The sequence below is a fragment of the Phoca vitulina genome, unplaced genomic scaffold (assembly GCF_004348235.1).
Source record: "Phoca vitulina isolate PV1807 unplaced genomic scaffold, GSC_HSeal_1.0 scaffold61, whole genome shotgun sequence".
NCBI classification, from domain to species: Eukaryota; Metazoa; Chordata; class Mammalia; order Carnivora; family Phocidae; genus Phoca; species Phoca vitulina.
Genome location: NW_022589764.1, coordinates 1200155 through 1224279, shown reverse-complemented (window position 1 = coordinate 1224279; position 24125 = coordinate 1200155). Strand labels below are relative to the sequence as shown.

The window sequence follows — 24125 nt, the reverse complement described above, 5'->3', positions numbered from 1 at the left end:
CAGTTTAGTCTCCTGATCAATAGAAGTCCCTTCCCTCTTTCAAGTATTTAAAAGTAGCAATGAGTCCCTCCCCCTCCCCCATCTCTTTTCAAATGTTTCAACTGCCATTCTTTTATTACTTTTTCTTGAGTCAATTCTATGGTATGTTAAGCATTAATATAAGGAAAATAAAGGGCAGCGCTTTTTAATTAAATATAGAGTTAACTCACCAACTTAGACTCACACACTATTCCTCAGGAAGATCACAGAGGAATAACATGGCGATTGGAAAAGGACATCTAAGCTCTTTATAGCTAAGGAAGATGAAAGGAATATTTCCAGCAGGGTGGGGGCTAGAGATGGCTCAGGCTTAAAAAGACATTGGGTAACTGAGACTGAATTTAAACAACACTAGAGAATAAAACGATTGGGGAAAAAAAGATAATTATGTCTTACAACAATTACCCTGGCTATGAAGCAAAATTAGCATAGTCCTTTCTAATTTAAATGTGTTGAAAGTGGCTGAGCATGACAGCAGAAAATTACAAGGTTTAAGACACAGGCTTTGGTTAAAGTGATAGCAATCGGATTATTGGAGCTCTTTTCTGCTGATAGCAATGATTATAAAATTACCTATAAATATTAACTGTTTTTTTTTTTTTTAAAGATTTATTAACTGTTTAATGCTAGGTGAGGTTTTACTTTGCTGGCAAGTACAGCGTCATTCCACACTTCCGATGGGTTTTGTGTATTTTATTCTTACTTCGTTTAATTTTGGTTAATTTTAATTCATCACTAATAGGTTTAATTGCTTTTTTTTAGTTCCATACAATTCTTTCCTCCCTCCCTCCCTTCTTTCCTTCCTCCTTTCCTTCCTTCCTTCCTTCCTTCCTTCCTTCCTTCCTTCCTTCTCTCCATTCTTGGACCCAAGAGGAAAATGAGGAAGTCTTAAAGATGGAGTTACTACTAAGGACTTTTTTCAATTTTATCCACTTTCCTGCAGTAGACATTTTATTCTAATGTCTCGATTTCCAGTTCAACTATGGCTTTATTTCCAAACAAGAATTCACCGACCTACATAACCATCTTTAGTTTACACTGCAACATAATTTGCTTAGCTGCTGTGCATATAACACTGACCCATTTAATTACTTGGCACTTTCTCATGCTTCTTCATATGCTCTACTTTTATGTAGGAAAATTCCCTGGGCCAATACTTTGTATATTATCCACCCTCCCATCTAATCACACAAAGTAAAATATATTTTTATTTAATAAATTTTGCTTCAAGATTTGAAGCGACATGACAATTTTCTGTGTAGGCAAAGTCAGCAAGCAGGCTCCCATTGAAAAGCAAACATTAATCAATAGTTAAAGGTTAGGTGGGCTGTGTAGGCAACTTAATTAAGAAAAGATTTAACCCAGAGTTTCTTAACCTTGGCAGTATTAACATTTTGGTCTAGATAAATATTTTGTTGTAGGGCTCTGTCCTATGCACTGTGAGACAATGAGCAGTGCGCATGGCCTCTACCCACTAGATGCCGATAGTTACACACCCACCTCCCAGTTGGAACAACCCAAAATATCTCCAGTGTCTCCCCACATTTTCTGATACAGGAGAGGGAGAGGAGAAACCCTGAGTGGGGAATCACTGATTTAACTCAATCAAAATAAAGGACTTCAATTGTGGGGTAAAGAAGTAACACACTGCTCTTGATAGGATTAGTTCCTATGCTTTACATGCCAAATTTTAGCTATAGGAACTTGTAAGGATTTGAATCAATCAGAAACATTCTGTTGAGGGACACCTGGGTGGCTCTGTCTGTCTGTTAAGCGACTGACTCTTGATTCCGGCTCAGGTCCTGATCTCAGAGTCCTGGGATCGAGCCCCACGTTGGGCTCCTCACTCAGCAAGGAGTCTGCTTGTTTCCCTCTCCCTCTGCCTCTCCCCTGCTCCCCCTCTCTCACTGTCTCTCTCTCTCAAATAAATAAATCTTAAAAAAAAAAGAAAAAATTCTGTGAGCTACTACTAGTAGCAGAACAGGAAATAGAAGTTTAAATAAGCCAGAAGCTTATTTTTCTATTATGCCAAAGAATTCTGGGAAGTAGGTCCTTCATTGCTGGTCAGGGGGCTCCAGAGTACTGTCAGGGCCCTGGGCTCCATATATGTTTTTGATGTTGTTGTTGTCGTGGCTTTTGGTTTGTTTGTTTGTTTCTGCTTTATCATTCCTAAAGCTTGACTTTCATTTTCATAATACAGCTCCCAGAGTTTGGTGGGTCCTCAAGCCGGCCAGGTTGCTCTATTTCTAAACTGGAAGCAAGAACAAGAACTTTTGGGGCACCTGGGTGGCTCAGTTGGTTAAGTAACTGCCTTCGGCTCAGGTCATGATCTCAGGGTCCTGGGATCGAGCCCTGCATTGGCGGGAAGCCTGCTTCTCCCTCTCCCACTCCCCCTGCTTGTGTTCCCTCTCTCGCTGTCTCTCTCTCTGTCAAATAAATAAATAAAAAATCTTTAAAAAAAAAAAAAAAAAAAGAACAAGAACTTTCCCCAAAACCCCACAACCACTTGGAAGTGGGAAGGAAGGCTAGGACCCGTATTTTTCAGGGGAACTATTGTCAATATTTTGAGGAAAAAAAAAAAAAAAAGAGAGAGAATGTATTTTGTGTTCACAACCAGTAGAGTTTCCCATTTATTTATTCTTTTATATTCAGGCAAGTACTTTTTAAATGTTTACTAAGTGCTAGACACTCTGCCATGCACTGGAGATAACAAAATAAGAAATGAACTTTGCTCTCTGGGAGCATATAACCTAGAGAGATAGAAATGTATTACATGATTAATGATGCAATTAATGCATGGATTGCAACTGTTAAAATGCTACAAAAACACAGAGGATGTCCTGAGCCTCTTCAGGCAAAATGGGTTTTTCTCTTTCTTCAATACCTATAAGTAGTTTGGCATATAGTAGGAGCTCAGTAAGTCTTTGGGGACAGTTGTAGGGTCTGATCTGAGACTCACCAGGCTGATATCAAACATTTCAGTCAATTGTCCTTATATGAATTTCTGAACTCAAAATAATAGCATAGTTATAGAAGTCAATATCAGTCAACTCCCATTATATTTTAGTTTCACAGATTGTTACGCTAAACCCAAATTGCAAAATTTACTATCTTTAGTAAAGTCCTGCAGAAATTGTATCCCCATGTTAAGGGAATTTACCTCCAGTGATATTTACACCAGAAAGTTCAAATGCTGAAATATTTCATTTACTATTTTTGCAGGAAATATGCATTTGCTGAACAACTTTGCAACTTGGGAGGCTCAAAAAACAAAACTGAACTCAATTTTTTTTTCCTCCAGAATCCTATTTTTATAATCCTGTTTTGCATTTATATCCTGCTTCCTATATAAATAACTCTCTGTGGTGGGCAAGAAATTTAAAGTTGTTTTATCGGAATCTAGAAATCAATGCATTTGGGGAGTAAACAAATTCACTTCAACTGTATTAACCTTACATATTACTCTGACTTGTGCAACACTGAAGCTTACCCACAGTCAGACAGAAACCCATCCACAGACACATAAATAAGAGACTGTCACAAATATCCCCGTTATTATCCAGTATCATCCAGTCAGTTCAGAAAACAATAACAATTGAAATATGTCTGTACTAGGACACACCTTCCTTTTATTGCCTTAAAAGATATTTCTCTATGGTTTTATTTTGCTACAAGAGAGCAATGGGCAAACTCAGGAATTTTCTATTTCTTGTGCAAACTTAAACTAACCAGCTCTTTTATGAGAATTATATAAGTGAACTCCTACTCTGAGAGTTTGCTACTTGAGCATCATTTAAAAGAAAAGTCCTAAAGACTACATTTCTTAACATCAGAGTCATTATGTGGTTTAATCTCTAGATGTTAAATTGGCAACCAAGCTCATCTCTCTGAAAAAGACAAAAACAGCCAAATGCATTTTAGCTCCAAAACACAATGTAAGTTAAAGAACTAATAAAGCTGCTACTATTTAGAATTAGAAATAAATGTGTTTTATGGACATTAAAATTTATTCCTGTTTGACCACTCTTGAGAATCAACAATCTGAAGATGTTTAGAAATTTACATGTGCAGCTCATCAGACATATATACTTGGTAATTGAGCATATGTAGCAAGTGGAAGCACAATTATTATTAATAAAATGAGAAATAATTGGTTGAAGTTTGGCATGAAAGTTATGAATACCCCTGAATGGATAAAGCATTGAAATAACTATTCACAACCATTGAATCTAATATGCTTCTACTTGCGTTACTTAGTTAATGGCGGAAAAATCGGGTGGAACATTTTATGGGTGTGTTACATGAATGATCTGATTGGTGTCTTGGCATAGTGCGGTCTGTACTCTTAGTGCCAAATTGGAAAAGGGCAATCAGCCAGTATTTAGCAGATTATGTTTGTATTTATATTAACTCTTTCTGCATTTCCCAGGCTGGCCTTTTAGACTGAAGACCCATGTTGGCCAAACTTCAGGTCCAAATCCAGAGTGGAGGGGATGAGAAAGAGCCAACACATGAGAACAGGGTTCGAGTGGATCATAGCATCTGGAATGGTCCTTTTTGAAGAAACACATTATTTGGTTGGGGCGCCTGGGTGGCTCAGTCGTTAAGTGTCTGCCTTCGGCTCAGGTCATGATCCCAGGGTCCTGGGATCGAGCCCCGCATCGGGCTCCCTGCTCCACGGGAAGCCTGCTTCTCCCTCTCCCACTCCCCCTGCTTGTGTTCCCTCTCTCGCTGTGTCTCTCTCTGTCAAATAAATAAATAAAATCTTAAAAAAAAAAAAAAAGAAACATCATTTGGAGTTTAAGTAAGTTTGCCTTAGAAGTTAAGAGTTAAGAATTTGAGATGATTTTTTAAAGCGTGGTCATAGTTCCTTTGAATTCTCAAGATCGCTCTTCAACACTCCATTTTTTTCTTTTAACAACCCTAATAATTTGTTCCATTCCAATGCGATTTGAGTACTTAAGTGATTTGAAAATACTGAAGAATATAATCATTTTTGATGATTTATTTTTAAAGATACTAACTTAAATTTCATTTAATACACTTTTTATTTTAGAGCAGTTTCAGATTTTCAGAATTAGTTTGAAGGCAGTACAGATTGTCCCACACCCAGTTTTTCTTATTATTAACATCTTACATCAATATGGTATATTTGTCACAGTTAGTAAGTCAATATTGATACATTATTATTAACCAAAAGACTCTACTTGATTCAGATTTCCCCATTTTTCTCCCTAATGTCCTTGTTCTGTTCGAGGAACCCGATCAGGACACTACCTTACATGTAGTTGTTATGTCTCCATAGGCTTCTTTGGGTGGTGACAGCTTCTCAGACTTTCTTTGCTTTGGATGACCTTGAAAGTTTTGAGGGGTCCTGGCCAGGTATTTTGTAGAATTTTCTGTAATTGAGATGTGTGTGTGATTTTTGTTGCTGTTGTTCTCATCATTAGACTGAGGTTGTATGTTTTTGGAAGGAAGAACACCAAGGTAAAATGCTATTCTCATCACACCATATCAATATGCCTCACCGCTGTTATCAACCTTGGTCACCCGGCTGAGGTAGTGTTTGTCAGGCTTCCCCACTGTAAAGTTACTCATTTTCCACCCTTTCCTTACTGGGCTGAAAGAAGGAAGTCACGATGCACAGCCCACACTGAAGGACGAAGTGTTACGCTCCCCATGTTGCTGATGAAGTATTTACATAAAGTATTTGGAATGCTTCTCCATAAGAGATTTGTCTATTGCCCCCCACTTATTTATTTATTCAATAATTTACTTATATTGACATGGCTCATGGATATTCAACTTCTACTTGAGTTATAATCCCAAAGTACTTTCTTTTGTTGGTCAAATTGTTTCAGTTTTGACCACTGGGCACCCTTCCCGCTGACTCTTGTATTATTTTGATATACCCCTATCAGTAGGGGGTTACTTTTGGGGCGCCTGGGTGGCTCAGTCGTTAAGCGTCTGCCTTCGGCTCAGGTCATGATCCCAGGGTCCTGGGATTGAGCCCCGCATCGGGCTCCCTGCTCCGTGGGAAGCCTGCTTCTCCCTCTCCCACTCCCCCTGCGTGTGTTCCCTCTCTCGCACTGCCTCTCTCTGCCAAATAAATAAAATCTTAAAAAAAAAAAAATAGGGGGTTATTTTTTGAGTTCTTCTTTTCTAGCTCTACAGCTTCATCTTGGATTTTGCCTTAGTCCTCAAATCAGGCATTTCTCCAAGGAGCCTTGGCTCCTTTCACTGGAGAATGGTATTAAAAACCAAGATCTGGGGGCACCTGTATGGCTCAGTTGGTTAAACATCTGCTTTTGGCTCAGGTCATGATCCTGGGGTCCTGGGATCGAGCCCCGCATCGGGCTCCCTGCTCAGCAGGGAGTCTGCTTCTCCTTCTCTCTTTGTACCCCTCCCCCATCTGTGCTCTCTCTCTCTCTCTCTCTCAAATAAATGAATAAAATCTTAAAAAACAAAACAAAATAAAAACGCCAAGATTTGGGTGTTCTAGGTCCTAGGGTTTTTGAAATATTGCTTCGTCTATTGCTATAGAATAAGAACGTGATGCAGCTTAACCATAGCAGATACTCTTACAAGGAATTAATGATTATTAATGATTGCCTTGTGCCTCTTATCCTAATATTTGTTTAAAGCAACTATATTATGTAAAACTGTAGTAAATTTTCCAGATTAAAGGCTCCGTTTTACCTATCTTTTTGTCATATTGTTTAAAATATTTTCACTTTCATAAAACCAGTTGGGGCAGGGCTGAATTAAAGGAGCATAACGAAAACAGGTTCATATTAGCAAGAAGGCAAAGGGTTTCCTTACGATGTTCTCATTCAGCTTTTATAACAAATTCTTCAGAAGATGAATGTTCTAGCGCCTCACATTGATTGCATCCTAAAAACGGGAAAATAACTACATTATAAGAGGCATATAGAAGTGTTACCACATATTTCTCCTAAGAATACACACATATTCACATATTAATATATTAAATAATACAGTCAGCAAATATAGATCTGCCCCCCCCCCACGGATAATTTACAGAATGTGTGTGTATGTGTGTGTGTATTTACACACACAAATATGTACATACACACACAGTTTGAGGAATCACAAATCCATGATCTTTGTTTTCCTTACTGTTCATTTTGTCACTGATTTTTATGCATGTGCTCATTTACGTTGCTTAGGGGGAGAAAAGGTTGTACATAAAAACAGATTATCTTTTAGAGCACTCCAGGGTTAGTTTCATTTTCCCCTCTTCTTTTTATGAAGAAAATGAGAGGAAATATAAACCGGCGCCCTTCAAGAAGAAAATGCATGAAATGAAACAAGTAAGCTTTCAAAAATACGCAAAACACGACAGGCAGACCTCCAGCTTAGCGGGAGGGCCGTGGGTGAAATATGCACTGCGTACACGCACCCGGTATATCTTCTGCACTTAAAAAAAGATAAAAGTGGTCTTGAAAGTGAATGAAGTTGACTCTCAAAAAGTGGGTTTTAGATGTTGAATATTTAATTCACTGATAAAAGGGACCTGATTTCCTGCACACGGCTGCCATAAATAAAAAAAAGCACCTCTTAAAAGAGAAGCAATGAGCAGAAACTGACCTTTCTGTGAGCAAGCAGATGAGAGAAGGTATTTGGCTAATCCCAGCTGTCTCTGATTGGCCAGACAGCACCGTGTTGAAAATGTCTCCATCTGGGCTAATCTGCTCTCAGTTGGATGAGCTGAGGCCTTCAGAGTTAACCTGACATTTAACAATAATTACCCTTTCGAATGACCCCGGCCCAATCGCCTGCTCTCTTAGAAATCTCTTTTTTTGTGCGTGCTCCTAAACCTCTTGACTTTTGTGTTAGAGATAGGGAAGGAGAAAAAAAAAAAAAAAAAAAGATGAGACGATATTGCTTGTGTGTGTAAACACGCAAAAGTGGGTGGTTATGTGTATTTATCTATCTATACATTATATACAAATAGTTCTATAATATCATGCATGATAGCTGAGGATGTCCGACTGGTAATGGGGCCCGATTTCATGACGCCATTTTACTGTCCTTCACTCTGCCTTTTATCAGTTCTGCCAGTTTATCAATGCTTTGTGGTATTAAAAAAAAGTGGGGGGGAATGATATCACCAATTAAAGTGGGACAGAATTTGTTTACTGGCTATTTTATAAAAGTCAAAGTTCCAATCTGGCCTCACTCAAGCACCAAGTGTCCCTTATCAGACACCAGGAGAAATGGTGCATGAAAAGAGGTGCAGATAGAAAAACCAAGGTCAAGGGTCACAGAGGCTAACCGTAGATGAAATGTGGCCATTTCTTTTTACCTGAGGCTGGCTTCATCTTTTCTTAGAAAGGTCATTGTGATAAAACAAAAACACATCTTGGAAAGAAAATCCATTCTGGGGTTTTATTTGCTTAAAAAAAATAATAATAAAAAGCCTTTCCCAGTGTAGACCTGCATTTTTCCAGAGCTCCCCTATCAAAGGCCATCCTGAGACAAGGCAGTTTCTAACACTAATATTTAGTACGGGGCATCCATAAGGCTGAGGGTTGGAATTGGATAGCCACCCAGAAGTTCAAGTACTTGCTGTAACCCTGTCCAAAATCACAGGGTGGTTAGCTTGGTGAAAGTGATGTGAAAATTGTGCGAACAAAATTTCCTTTAAGCTTTGTGTTATTTGCATTTTGTGTTCCCTTTAAACACTATGAAAAAAAATTTTTTTCAAATATTTCTCCCTACTTCCTCCAAAACTAAGACGGACAAAGCTAATTTGGAAATACACATAGGCATAATATACCTATGTGAGAAGCTCTGTCAATGGTCCTGCTCCTGTAGTGGATTTTCCTTTGAATGGATTCTTCAGGTCCATGCAAGGAGGTTGGGGAGAGCAAGCCCACAGCCTGATCTACAGGACACTTCCCAGTTCCACACAGCTTCCCTCCCAGGGTCTCGGGCCTACGTGTTTATAATTTGGGAAATTCTTTCCTTGAAATCATCCCCAGACCCTTCTATCACTCCACCTACCTACTTTCTAGGGTTGGAATTGACTTGACCAGTTGTTCTCGTCCAGAGCCCGAATCCTAACTATAGTCACCACCGACCGACCTCACAGTGCTGTTGCCATGGCTTGAGACTTCTTAGGGTCATCACAAACTGGACAAATAGGATTATGTCAGAATTCTGAAGGGTAGAAGACTATGTCACCCCAAAATGTGCCATTTTGTTATATTGATTATTTTGAGCTGTAAGGCGCTTGAAAACCAGCAAATTCAGGGAGAGGCTTTCTCTAACCTCCCCTTATGTGCCTAAAGATAAATCCTCCCAGAAGAATCTAATGGTAATAAGTCCCCTCCCTGGGAGTTTCATCAATCAGGAAAGATTGATTCTTATCACAAGAGAGGCAACTGGAAGTCAACACCACACTCAGAGAAACTTTGTCATAAATATCATACCCACATCCATTCTTCTAAGGCCCCTTCATCTTTCCTAAAAATCACCTTTCCCAACTCCACACCCAGCATGGAGTGTGATTCAGGGCTCAATCTCACAACCCTGAGATCATGACCCAAGCTGAAATCAGGAGTCAGATGCTTAACCAACTAAGCCACCCAGGTGTCCACACAATTCTGTTCTTAATAATAATTAGACTCTGTAGCATTAGATTCAAGAAGATGGAAAGACTTTTCCTCCATATATATATACACTTGTCTCTCCTCAAAAATAAGTACTACACCTTTCTTCCAGGTCAGCCCGCAAGAACATTGCAAATCCTCAATAAAGTGGCATTATTATTATTATTATTATTATTATTATTTGAACCATTAACCAATCACTGTTTTTGTAACAGGAATTCTTTTGCATAAGTGGTGCCTAAAAGTGTCTCTTTGGCATGCTTAGAATCTTCATTATCTCTAAGTTTAACTTGAAAATAAATCATTTTCATTGATACAAGTTGCTGGCAAACTTCACTGGCTATATTGTAACAGTTGGATGATTGTCAAAATGAAAAAGATACTTGCTAAGTTGGCCCTACCATACAACTCAAATTTCCCACTTCCTGAATAGTAAGAAAAAAACGTACCTGTGGTTATTAACTTCACAACAAAGTCTTCTTTTAAAAACAATATTTTAAGGGGCACCTAGGTGGCTCAGGCAGTTAGGTGTCCAACTCTTGATTTCAGCTCATGTCATGATCTCAGTTAGGGTCATGAGCTCAAGCCCTACCTCAGGCTCCATCCTGGGTTAGGAGCCTGCTTAAGATTTTCTCTCTCCCTCTCCCTCAGCCCCTCCCCACCTCTCATGCATGTGCACTCTCACTCTTTCTCTAAAAAAAAAAAAAAAAAAAAAGAGAAATAAAAATTAAAACAATATTTTAAATATCTTTTTTTTTTATATAACTATGCTTATGGGAGAAAGTTTGGAAAAAAAATTGAAAAGTTGAAGGAAAGATAAAAGTCATTTACTTGCTACCATTCCTTTATGTTTCTAAAAAAATGTTGGAATCGTGATAGATAAATCATATGAAATTTCACTGGGAATTGACTTAAAGCCAGACCAAATTTTCTTCAGAGATTATTTCATTTAATTCCTTCAAACAATCTAATTCAGTAGGTATTATTATTTTTTTAAGGTTTTATTAATTTTATTTTAAAGAGAGAGAGAGAGAGCATGAGCAAGGTGAGGGGCAGAGGGAGAGAATCTCAGGCAGACTCAGCACTGAGCACAGAGCCTGATGCAGGGCTTGATCAATCTCAGGACCCATGAGATCATGACCTGAGCCGAAACCAAGAGTGGGTGCTCAACTGACTGAGCCACCCAGGCACCCCAGAATTATTGTTTTTGATTTTTAGAGTTTAGCAAACACATTTAGAGAAGTCATGGAATTTGTTTGAGGCCGTTTCTCAACCTCAGCCATAGTGACATTTTGAGTTAAAAGTCTTGGTTGTGGGGGATGCCCTGCACACGATAGGATGTTTAACAGCATCTCTGGCTCACTAGAGGCCAGTATCATTCTTTCCCCAACTGTGACGATAAAAGTATCCCTATATATTGGCCCTAGAGGGCCAAATGTCCCCTGCACAGCAAAATCATCCCTGGTTGGGAACCACTGATTCAAGGTCATATTTATAGATATGGGCAAGAAAAAAAAATTATATCCTTCTTCACAGCTGTGATCTTATTCCAAATATATTTTACATTTTTTTTCTCATTTAACATGGATTGTAATTAGATTTATCATTTCCCTTTTATTCTGCTTTCCTTTTTTTTTTTTTGATAATACAAATAATGCTTTAATTATTATCTTCACACATAATCTTTTTCTTCTATCGTTATGATTTTCCTTATGGTTCGTTTCCCAAGCTGAAATTTCTGAGTCATGATGTGTGAAATTTGTAAGATTTTTGATATACAATCCCCTATTAGTTGAGTCAACTTATATTCCAAACAATCTTGTGTGAGAGTGTCTTCTCTCTGCCTCTGCCCTACCATGTTTATTTGAGGTTTGTAAACTGTTCGTTTTAAAATTGTGTGGCCCTTAAACATCCAAGATGGGTTAAAATGCCCCTTGAGCAATAAAAGTACATTTGTCACCATTAATGTCGTTAGTGCAATAACTTTTACGTAAAATACAACAATTAATTCCAACTATAGCTAGCTTACTAATACTTACTGAGGTTCCTTGCCCTTCTGAATCCCACTGGCCATCCACAATATCTCAGGGGAAGCTCTAGCCCATGAAACAATTTTTATTAACACTTCTGGGATGAGTCATTATCTTCTGTATTGTGACAGAATCCACTAGTATCCACTCTCTCCACTGGACCCTGTTTCCTCCCCAAGAGCTAGACATCTGTATTTCAAAGAAAGAAGAGTAAGGGACGCATATCTCATATATTTGCTCGATTTAGGGTTACCCTGCTTTATACATCTTATTTAATCTGTCGAGAAAGTAGAATTATTTTGCATTTTGAGATTTAGCATTAGTCATTTATCCAAATTCACAAGCTTGAAAGCCGTAACCACTTAATATTTTAAACCAAACCTTGGCTGTTTGGCCTTCTACCAGATGAGTAGCCGTCAAAGACATCTCCCCTGACAAAAGCCTTAAAGCTCACAAATACCCGAAGATATTTCTATAATCAGCAGCACAGGTCACACATGAGAACATGCAAGAAATGCAAATCTGGATCTCTGGGAGGGGGGTCCAGCAATCCCTACAACAAACCTTCTGAGGCATGCTCAAGTTCTCTGCCATTGCTCTTCCAAATGACTTCCCCTTCTACCCCGCTGCCCCACCATGGCCAGTAATGTCTGCCAACTGAATATAATTCGTGTAAGGACAAGGTGTCACACACAAAACGTCAAATATAAGAAGTGTTTTCTGCTTTTACCCTGACTTTCAAAATAGCTGTGTTTTGTAATTTCTCCAGTTTTCCTCCTGGTTTACTGTCCACCCTATTTAGAGCTTACCTTCTGACTTTTTACACCTCTTTCTCTATTTCCCCCTATTGTTAAGCCTGATTTCTACCAGACTCTTGCCTGGTGGAGGCTGAAGAGAATGATGCGATGCATCAGGGCCAACGATTCTAATTCTGCTATTTTCATTGACGCATTCCATCCCTGCATTGAAATTATGGTGGTCAATTGTGGTGACTGGTTGTTTCCTTTACAAGTTTTTCTATATTGTTTTAGAACCACCGTATGGCCTGATCACACTATCGAGCTGTTTTTGCTTCAGTTGACTACCTTTCCCAAACTGTACTGAAGTTTCCAAAAAGTGATCTCTTTAGACCACAGCACTTTCCACTTTCACAGTCAATTAGTGATGGCTGCCAGAGTTGGTCAGGGCAGAAGAATTGGAGCACAGCCCTTGAGAAAATGCCATGATGAGATATTGCCATAGAAACACACGTCATCAAAGATAATAAGATAAGGGAGGCATTCTCGTTTAGGCAAAAGCATATAGTCAAAGGTATGAAAATTGCTGAGACATACATATCTTTACCATGGACTTTTGCAACTGGGCTAATGAAAATGAAATAAAAAACAAAACCTGGAAATACTTGAGATGAGGAAATTATTTCAGCATAGGCCGTGAAGTCAGCTTTCATACACGAATTCTACCCTGGTCATACATTTCAAGCAAGGTGTCCTAATCACTCATCACAAAACATCTCTGGGGTTCATTGACAGGTCATAAGTGTGGCCTTTCTCTCAGAATATTTTAGGGTCTTACTTCCCTCTTGGGGGCTACTTGAAGAACCCCAATGGGCCAATAAATGATTCTTTCTGTGCAACACCCAGCCAGAATCTATATAGCAAAAACATGTGCATTAGTGACTCATCTCTACCGTGCTATTTTCTCTGTGGCATAATAAAAGTAGTTAATTAGATCACACTGGAATGCCTATCAGTAAACTGCAGAAGTAGAAATGGCCCCTTTTAAAGCTATGGAGCAGAGACAAAGCTCCTTGTGAAATTCTTCTGAAATGAACGCGTGTCTATTCAGAAGAAACTTACCTGCATTCCTTCCTTTTATCTACACATCCTTCCCCCGGCTTTATTTTTTGTCACCCAGACCTTGTCTTCTAGTAATGTCATAATCAGCAGGCTGAAAGCAAGGTTGCTGATAATTGTTCTTTATGTTGCTCTTTGTTTAGTATCTGATTCAATACATCTGTGTGGACAGCATTTCATCACCTTCTTAGTAACAGAGGTGAAAAAAATCAATGGCAATCAGATTACCTTGTTAACAGAAAGGCTAAAGGGCCAGTGTGTTAAGTTCACAGTGCATCACCTTTCATTTAAAACATTTCACTTTTTTTATTATTTATCTTTATTATTATTTATAGCACCCAGCCCAGAGTGTTGCCTAACACGGAGTATGGCCTTGCATTTGTCTTCTGCAGAACCAAGCATTTCTGCCATATCACAGACTAGGTCAGGGACCCCTAGTGCAGGCCCGATTAAAAGCTTGCAGAGAGCCCACTACTGCCATTTCTCACAAAGTGCTTTGGACCAGTCCCGAAGGACCCGGGTTGCAGGGCTGATTCTGTGATCTGAGTTGTCATATGATATTGTATCTATTGTCACGTTTGTTATTTACTGTTGGTCCTTATTAAGATCACTGCTAGTATCCACAGCACCAATGTGCCCCGAACTACGTAAGGAGTATTGTAATGTGCCCAAAGAACAAAAGCTCTCAACAGGGAGCTTCCAGATGAAAGACATGATATAGAACTGCATGGGCCAAAACAATAGAGATGGATGCAGGGTCATCATAGACAGAGCGTTAGGTGATTACTACAAGGGGAAGTGCTTTGGAGAACAGGTGGGCATGGAGAAGGTTTTTGAGAGTGGAGAAGGATGTTATGTTATTGTGAACATGTTATTGTTTGAGCTTAATGGATAGTTCAACAACCTTAAAAAAATTTAAAACTTAAAAAAAAAAAAAAACCCAAAGGTGTCATTGCTAAAACTCTAAGGTGAATGGAAAGACATAAAAGGCATGTAGGCAGGAGGGCAGTTTCATTCTAATTGGTTAAAGATCAAATGTTATGGGGAGGGACCACCACTTACCCTTCATTGCAATACAACTGGTCAAATGTCAGCTGCCTATGCTCAATTAGGAGACTTGCGAGTGTCCCTGTGGGTGGATCCAGGAGCTTGAGCTTGTGCCTCTGCATCTTTGGGGGATCAGGGGCTCTCAGGAACCTCTGGGGACATGAACTTGGTCTGGGTATCGGGAGGCGAGGCCCTCAAGCAAGCTGAGGTAAGAGGGTCCAGGAGGTTGATATGGGTGGGAAGCTGATTTGACTTGTGGAGGTTTTATTTTGTTTTGTTTTGCTTTGCTTTGGAAAACCAAATCAAACTCAGATTATAGGCCGAGGTCATGCTGAATATTCAGATTTTGGATTAAATTCAGCAGGGTATTCCAACTGTAGCCCCAGATTGGCTGCAAAGTCAACAGCCAGGCAGGAGTATTGGTTGCTTTCAGAGATCCATGGAATCTAGAAACTTTGTTCCTCTGACGTCATAATACTCTCAACAATGTCTCTGCTAGAATTCTCTTTTATGCATGGAAATTCGAAGCTCAGATCATGTCCACTATAAGTGGTGGAGTCTCAGTTTGAAACTCAATTTCCTTTGACTTAGAGGCTCTTTGTACCACCCCATTGTTGGTTCTTAGAGTGTGGTCCCTGGACTGATAGCATAGCATCAGCATCCCCCTGGGAGCTTGTGAGAAATGCATATTCTTATATGGGAAACTGCACAAGTATATATAGATGATTAGCCTCATCTTTTCAGAGAACTATACTCTCCTCAATGGACTCTAGGTCACCACGGACCTCCTGAACTCTGGGCATGGAGTCCAACAGTCTGTGTTTTAATAAGACCTTTAGCTGATTTTGATGAACAACCAAGTTTCTGAACCACACACTCCATCACGCCAGCCCTGTTGGTCCTACCATCCTCAGAATCACTCTGGGATGCTGGTGGATAAACTAGGACAGCACATGGGAGAGGGTTTGGCAAGGTCCCCCAACATGTCTTCAATGTCATTAGAACAAGTCCAGAGCAATTTGGGTTCCTTAGTCGAAGACACGTTGACATCAAACGATCAAGCACAGCTCTTTATTAGAAGATGCGACATTATAAAGTCATATATAGATTAGATTACCAAGGAGAGACCGTTGAACTTAGGCAATTGATGGTGTTTACCTCAGAGCCATAAAAAGCTATTGTCTCCTCAAGATAGCTATTGCCTGGCCCTACATATCAAATTTGAAAGTGACTTTTATGCACTAAATTCTAAATTCTCAAAAGACTTTTTAATGATTTTTTTTTCTTTTAAGTATAAGTCATGCAATTACTGGTCAGGGTTCCTCAAAAGTGTCAGAGATTAAAAGAAGATATGATAAAGAGATAGAATGAGTTACCCTGGATTGAATGCTGGTCCAAGAAAGGTCATGAAAACCAACTTTTCTTAATGCTCAAATTGTCCCATATTTGGGTCCTTTTGATATAATCTCAATAGTCTTCGATAATTTCTTTGCTTCCTGCTAAACCAACTTTGTTTGGTTTTATTGCATATATGGTTCTTTTCTTCTCTATCTTTGCTACTTACTGTATTTTAGCTTTGATAATGACTTTCTCTTCTTTTTTTTTTAAGATTTTATTTATTTATTTGACAGAGTGAGACACAGCGAGAGAGGAAACACAAGCAGGGGGAGTGGGAGAGGGAGAAGCAGGCTTCCCGCAGAGCAGGGAGCCCGATGCGGGGCTCGATCGCAGGACGCTGGGATCATGACCTGAGCTGAAGGCAGACGCTTAATGACTGAGCCACCCAGGCACCCCTGATAATGATTTTCATTTCAATTTTTTCTGGGTCTTACTGTAATACATCTGTACTATAAATAAACAACACATACATATAAATACATTCTTAACCAACAACTCTTTCTAGGTATCATTTTGGCAATAAACATTAAAGGTGTTTGTAAAATATTCAGACCCTTTGGAAGAAAACATATATTTCTGAGAGCCTAACCTGAGGAAATACCCATGAGTTCATATATAACCTGTGTTTACAACAGAGCAGTGTTATTTTGTCAAAGCAAAAAAAAAAAAAAGTAATAAAAACAAAAACTGAAGCCTGCAGTGCTAAATCCAATATGATAGGATGAGTAAGGTGAATATCATGCAGCCTCTAAATATTAAATAGGAAAACAGTTTGGCATCTTGGAAAAGTACTTCCATAATTAAATGTGAAAAAGCACCACATGAAGTTGTATAGACACCGTGATTACAATTATAAAAAATATAAGCCTATGATAAAGGTATCTCAGATGATAAACACAAATGAATAATGACTGTTTTAGGGGGTTAATAGTGCAATCAAAATAATTCTTTCTTGGTTTTTCAAAGTTTCCATAATGCTGTCATATGACTTCTACGATTAAAAAAATTACTTAGACCATTCAAAATAACCCTGGTATCAGAACAGTTGAAATGTATTGATTAGCTCTTTATTATATTTGCTCATTACTTTGTATAATCTGTGAATATTGTCTGATTTAAAGGAAAAAGGAAACAGAGCACTGTGATCTCTTTTAGAAGCTCTTTGCCGCTTTGCCCTGCCAGTTCCCTCCTGGCTTCCTTCCTCTGAGCAGCTCACCCACTGCATGTCCTTACGCTGTCCACAACGTGTGACTTTCTTTAACGCCATTCATCCAGGACAAATGTTGCTGAAAAGCAAGTGCTGCTCTTGGCTTCAGATTCCATTCTGTTGGATTAATACAACTACCCATTAGAGAATGAATAACATGGAACAAGGTTGTACTTTTCACTGATGCTTGTTAAATACGTACAGATAGAGATAAATACATGGCCAGTCTTAAAATCCATTGAGGCGATCAATCTTTATATTCAGATCGTCTTTCCAGGCAACAGAATTTGTGTCTCAAATCAAGATCACACTAAATAAATTTGTATTTAAGTGTTATATACATTTCGATGCTAAATCCCATGTGCCTTTTATTTTGCATCTCAAATATGGGTGGAACTTAATGCGAATGAAAATATGATGATGAAATCTTGGAACTCTATAGCTGATGCTATCCTGTCAAGTCTCTCTTATCATTGTTGTGGATGTGACAGAAAAATACTAGGTTCTTTGCAGGAAGATTGGAGTGTGAAGCCTGTTTGGATATTCATGTCTAAAGTTGGGTGGCTTCATCCATGTCAAAATTTCTTGATTTCCTCATGTAAAAAAAAAAAAAAAATGGGTCATAAGGCCTTGCCCATTTGGTGTACTCCTTTGAGATCAGAGTGGAAAAAGAAAAACCAAGAAGTGTGAATGACAGTTGTAAGGAGTCCCTTTTCTAATTAAACTCACGAAGGTGGAATTTCGTTGTAATTTGTTCCACTGTTTTTTTTTTTTCCATTGTTTTTTGTCCATTTCTTTTCCTTGGTTAATTTCAAAGCTATACCACTTTTCTAGAGTTTCTAAGGGTGGGAAGGGGGATCCATGGGAATGACATGACCCCAACTCACCCTCTAGATTCAACGAAATACTGAAATTGAGAAGAGAAAACAAAGAAGTTGTGACTCATGTTTATGAGTTTGCAAGCTATGACATCTCCAGGCTTGAAGAGTCACACCTGCCTTCAGATCTCAGAGTCTTCACCCATTTTCATGTACTTGTTATAACCGCTTTCATGGATCAAGGAAAATGATGAAATCTTATCAGATTTTATTTATGCTGTCACTGCAAATTTTTACTTCTTTGTCCTTTTCTTGTAGTAATACAGCAGGTTGCACATACACCACCCAGAGAACTTCATCACCTTGTGCTGAACATGATCCACTGTTGTACTTCCTGGTCTCTTTCCTTCTAGTTCCTTGGAAGCAGCAAGGGACAACTTCTTCTTCTTCTCTTACTTTTTTTTCTTCTTCTTCATCTTTCTTTCTTTCTTTCTTTTTCTTTCTTTCTTTCTTTCTTTCTTTCTTTCTTTCTTTCTTTCTTTTCTTTTGTTTAAGTATACAATCCCAGGACCCAGCATGGCCTCCAGCTGATTTCAAGCACTTGAGAAATATTTGTGCAAAGCCTTTTGAGGAAGCAGTTGACCACATTGATTGGAACAAGAAGTGTTGGGTATAAATTAAAGATTGGGGGAGATGAGAGAAGGCCTTAAATAGATGGCTGCATTCTTAAGGCTATCCCAAAGCAATAAATATTTATTGAGGGTGATGTGAGGAGTGTTTGAGAAGGACTAATCAGGTGGAAATCAGTATGAGTCCTAGATGAGAAAGGAGATGGAAGCTATTGCATAAGTTAATAGAACCCTCAACTGCATGTGTGGATGTGGGAATAAAATAATCAGAGGAAGAGAAGAGAGATGTTATCAAGGAAATGTCAAAATACCAGTGGTTCCATCTTTAAATATTGGTCACTTGTTTTCAGGTGCTATCCTAAGCTTTCAAAGGCTAAGACTATTTTGTTCATTGTTGGTGCACTCAACCTGGTCTCAGGTCTAGGGGTCTTGATGAGCTACACATAAACATGTAGTAAATGGGTTTATCCTTTAGTGGGAAAAGCTGTTTAAGCAAGAATTTGATGTCAGTGATATGGTTACCCTTTTCAATCGCCATATTTATCAGACTACTTTGGTGTTGATCCACATTGAGAACATTTTTTTTTTAAGATTTTATTTATTTATTTGACAGAGAGATAGAGAGCACAAGTAGGCAGAGAGGCAGGCAGAGGGAGAGGGAGAAGCAGGCTCCCCACTGAGCAGGGAGCCAGATGTGGGGCTCGATCCCAGGGCTCTGGCATCATGACCTGAGCCGAAGGCAACCACTTAACTGACTGAGCCACCCAGGTGCCCCATCACATTGAGAACATTTTGATTAAATGAATTAGACGTATACTTTGGTATTTTTAACAATTTTAAAAAAATGTAACAATCATCTACTTTTGGTCCTTTCTACATGTCTACTAACTAAAAGTATTTTGAATGTTTGTTTAGGAAAAAAAAAAAAATTTAAATGTATTAAATCCCAAAGGAAAAACAAGATAGAGGAGAAGAAGAAAAAAAGAGGCAAATGATTGATTAAATTTAACAGGGCCTTCATTTTTCATTCATTGATGTGTGTTTAAGTATCCTTCAGTTTTAACTGAATTTCAGGTTGAATCATATATAACTACTAGGAAACTCTTCGCCACAGTATCCCACGGCTGGAGTCATTTCAATTAATTAAGTGTTGCAGAGGTTAGTAACGATTTTAGGCTGCAAAATAAAATTATTTCATGAAGTGGCAAGTTTCTTGTGTGTTTTCTCTTCCTTCATCTGGATTATGGCAGGCAGAAATTGAATTTTGTCAATAGATTAGAAAGAGCCTTATCCCTGGAATGACTTCAAAGACCAATCCAAAGCCTTGTGTGAAAAAGGAAGAAAAATAAATAAATAATCATGTATAATCAAAAGTACTTTACTCCCAGTTGAGAGGTTCTTACAACTTTCTGAATTGTGGTTAAGTTAAAGGCGAGATATTATAAATTTTCCCATCACTCTAAAGTTTATAAAATATTCAAGAAAATCAGTTTCTTGTTCAATTCTTAACACCTAATGTAAAAAAAAAAAAACACAAAATAAGAAAAACATATCTCAAATAATCAATAAATACATATTGAATTCATTGTGAATCCCAGCCACTCCAGTATTACACTAATTGAAATTAAGAATAGTAGAAAGACTATGATCTTGTACTCAGGTGCTTTATAATCTTATTCTCTATTCAAGATGTATACATTGACAACACTTAAAAATAAAGGCAACATGTAATAAAATAACAACTTATACAGTGGAAGGGAGGAGGGTACGAAACAGATTAAAAAAAACAAACAAACCTAAAATCATTCAATGCTTACATTGTGCCACACCTGGTGCTAAAATTTTAAATAAAAAAAATTTCATTGTTTTTTTCTACCAAAAAGGTAATAACAAAAATAATGTATTACATTTGCTAAAATTGAGAAAACACATGTGAGAATAAAAGAAATGACAATCTTCTGTAAATTGACTATCTATTAACCAACATTAAAATTTTGACATATGGCATTTCTTCCAGCATTTCCTATGATAATGGCATATCAATATATATTGATCATATCATGTAAGCAATTTAACTGAATTTTTCACTTAACATCATGAGCACTATTCCATGTCGTTAAATATTTTTTTTTCTGTAACATTATTGTAAATCTCTAAAACATTCCACTTTATGGATATGCTATCATTTATTTGATTAATCTTTTAGTTATTCGTAAGTTAGCTCATTTAATTTCAGCAATCTCTGATTTTAAAAGGAAATTTCCCACTTCACACATCTATACTACAATGCCATATTTATTTGCTATACTAAATTACAATTTTATGTATATATAAAAGTACTACATCAGTGACTAAAAATTAACATTGTGCCAGAAATACGAAGAAACATGAAGTATTGTCATGTGACCCTAAATTCCTGGGAGACGCTGTCTGTATGTTAGCCATTCTCTTGGCTAATGCGATGCCCATGGTAGAATCAATAAATATTTATGGTTGATCACAAAACTTTATAACAAGCACATACATGTTCTTCTTTGTTTGTGCCTGCACATAGGGAATGAAGGAAGAGAGGGTTGCTTAAATCATTATACTAACCTGCAAGCTGGGTAAGTAATGAGAAAAGTAGAGAAGTAGAACTAAGGCAAGGGACTATTTTACTCTGGAAGCTAAAGAGACAAATGACAAAGAAAGAAAGAAGTAAATGGGTTCAAACACATGGAAATTAAAGACAGGACATTTTATTTGATGAAATTCCATAAAAGAGAGTGGTGATATAACTAAAGCCAGAGAAAAGAAGAGGTAACAGGGTAATAGTGTTTAAATAGAAACATTATTACAAGTTATGCTAGAGAGAAGGTAAGCAAGGACTTCTGTTTTTAACTAAGAGGCAGTAACAGAAAACAGATTTGCTCTCTTGTCTAAAACAACCAAAAAATCCAGACAAAACAGACAAGACAATGGTTTCCATGATATTGAATGTCAGACAAGAAAACGGTAATGCCTAAGAGATAGGAAACCAACATGATGAGTCTTATGACTTCCTCAGCTCATTGCCTTGAGGGAATTCCAGTGCTGTGGAAGAGAGGAGGGAGGCCAGACAGACCATGGGTCATCTTCCCAAGCTGAGGAGACAGAGATGAAGGTCTTGGAGAGGCTCATTTGGTGAGAAGTCACAGGATAGGAACCATGAAGTGGAGAGCTGAACAAAGTGAGAATTCCAGAGATCTGCAAAGGGCTCCCCTTGAGCAGTCAGCAGAATACTGAGCAGCACATGTGTGTGATGAATATACCCCAAGCTAGGGAGAGAACCACTTGAAAAGATTAGCAGGGACAGTATCCAGCATCACAAGGGGTTGAAAATAGTGTTTGCTCCCTATTGCCAAACTGGAAAACTTCACAATTCAGAAATTACTGGGTAGTAAGAAGAGTCTTACCTTAGCACTAGGGAATAATTGGCCCTAGATACTGCTCTGACCTTGCCTGACAAATATTAAAAGCAAGACAGAAAAATATCAAACTGTTTTCAGGTAACTCAACAGAATACAAGAATATTTACCAGAATACAAAATTACTTGATACTCAACAAGATAAAATTTACAATGTCTGGTATCTAATCAAAGATTACTAGGAATGCAAGCAAGCAGGAAACAGGAACCATCATCATGAGAAAAAGCAATCAATTAAACCAATACCGAACTGATACAGATTTTAGAATTTTCATTAAACATTAAAACTTTAAACATAATAAACATTAAAACAATTATACTGTATTTTATATCTCCCAATGGTAAGTATTAACATGGAAATATAAAAAAAAAAAAAAGACCCAGATCTGAATTTTAAAGAAAAATTCCACAATCTCTGAGATAAAATGCACAGTGGATGCGTGTCTTAGTCAGCTTGAACTGCTATAACAAATTACCATAGATTGGATGGCATAAACAACCACATTTATTTCTCACTGTTCGGGAAGCTGGGAAGTCTGAGATGAAGGTGCCAAAAGTTTCAGTGTCTGATGAGCACCCTCTTCCTGGTTTGCAGACATCGATCTTCTTATAGTGGAGAGAGAAAGCGGCTGTCTGGTCTCTTCTTATGAGGGCAGTAATCTCATTGTGAGAGACCACCCTCATCTAAACCTAATTACCTCCTAAAGTTCCCACCTCCGAATATATCACTTTGGGAGTTAGGGTTTCAACGTACGAATGTATGACAAACACTCCCAGTAGTAGAATTAAGAGCACAGTAGACATTGCAGAGGAAACGATAAGTGAATTTTAATACAAAGTAATAGAAACATCCCAAAATTAAACACACAAAGAAAAAAAGAATTTAATTTAATAAATTTATTTATTTATTTATTTACTTATTTATTTATTAAGAATTTTTAAAATAAAGAAAAAATGCATCTATCTGACAGACATGGAGCAGTTATTGTATTCTGATAAGGTTTTCACTACAGATACAAGAGAAAAGTATCCTGGAGCTTTCTGTCTAAGTGTGGCAGCCAAGATTGAATGGGGGAATACAGTAATTACAAAATATGTGGGTGGGGGAAATAATTTTTTGCAACTCAGAAATAAACCTGTAAACAGCAAATAGCTTAGTTATACTAAAAAAAGGAATCTAAATTTTGAGTTTTTTAAAAAAATGGAAAAGTGTCAGTGAGCTGAATGACAACTTCAGGTGGCCCAAAATGCATATAATTGGAGTTCTTGAAGAAGGTGAGAGATAGAATAAAAAATATTTGAATAAATAATGACTAGAAAGTTTTCAAACTTGATGAAAACCATAAACTTCCAGATTAAAGATATGCAATAATATCCATAGACAAGAAATGTTAAGAAAATCACATATTAATAATCAAATTTCTCAAAACCAGTAATATAAAGAAAATCTTAAAAGCAACCAGAGCAAAAAAAAATTTTTTTTAATAAATAAGGAAAAAGAAAAAAAATGTAACATACAAAGAAACAAAGGCAGGGATGGCAGAGAATTCTTTTGTTACAAGGCGAATGAGAAGTCAGGGGGACAATCATTTTAAATTACTAAAAGAAAAAAACAACTGTTAAACTTGAATGATATACCTATAGAAAATATATTCTCAAAACAAACGTGAAGTAACAATTCAATTAAAAGTAAAGACTCAGTGGGGAGCCTGGGTGGCTCAGTCAGTTAAGCATCTGCCTTTGGCTCAGGTCATGATCCTGGGGTCCTGGAATTGAGCCCCGCATTTGCTCCCTGCTCAGTGGGGAGCCTGCTTCTCCCTCTCCCTCTGCCCCTCCCCCTGCTTGTGCGCTTGCTTGTGCTCTCTGTCAAATAAATAAAATCTTCTTTAAAAAAAAAGTAAAGACTCAATTAAAAAGACTCAAAAGCTGAAAAATTAAAGGAAGTCTAGTCATTTGTGCCAGGGATGAATTAATAAAGGTGCTGAGGGATGATCCAGAAAGGTCAATGCCATGGAAA

The 24125-nt window shown here is 37.8% G+C and overlaps 1 non-coding gene across 1 annotated transcript; it reads left to right on the top strand.

The window, feature by feature from the left end:
- Nucleotides 1-23062: 23062 nt before the first annotated feature.
- Nucleotides 23063-23192, top strand: LOC116623840. The gene has a single exon (XR_004297771.1). It is a non-coding gene; the product is annotated as a small nucleolar RNA SNORA31 (small nucleolar RNA).
- Nucleotides 23193-24125: the final 933 nt, after the last annotated feature.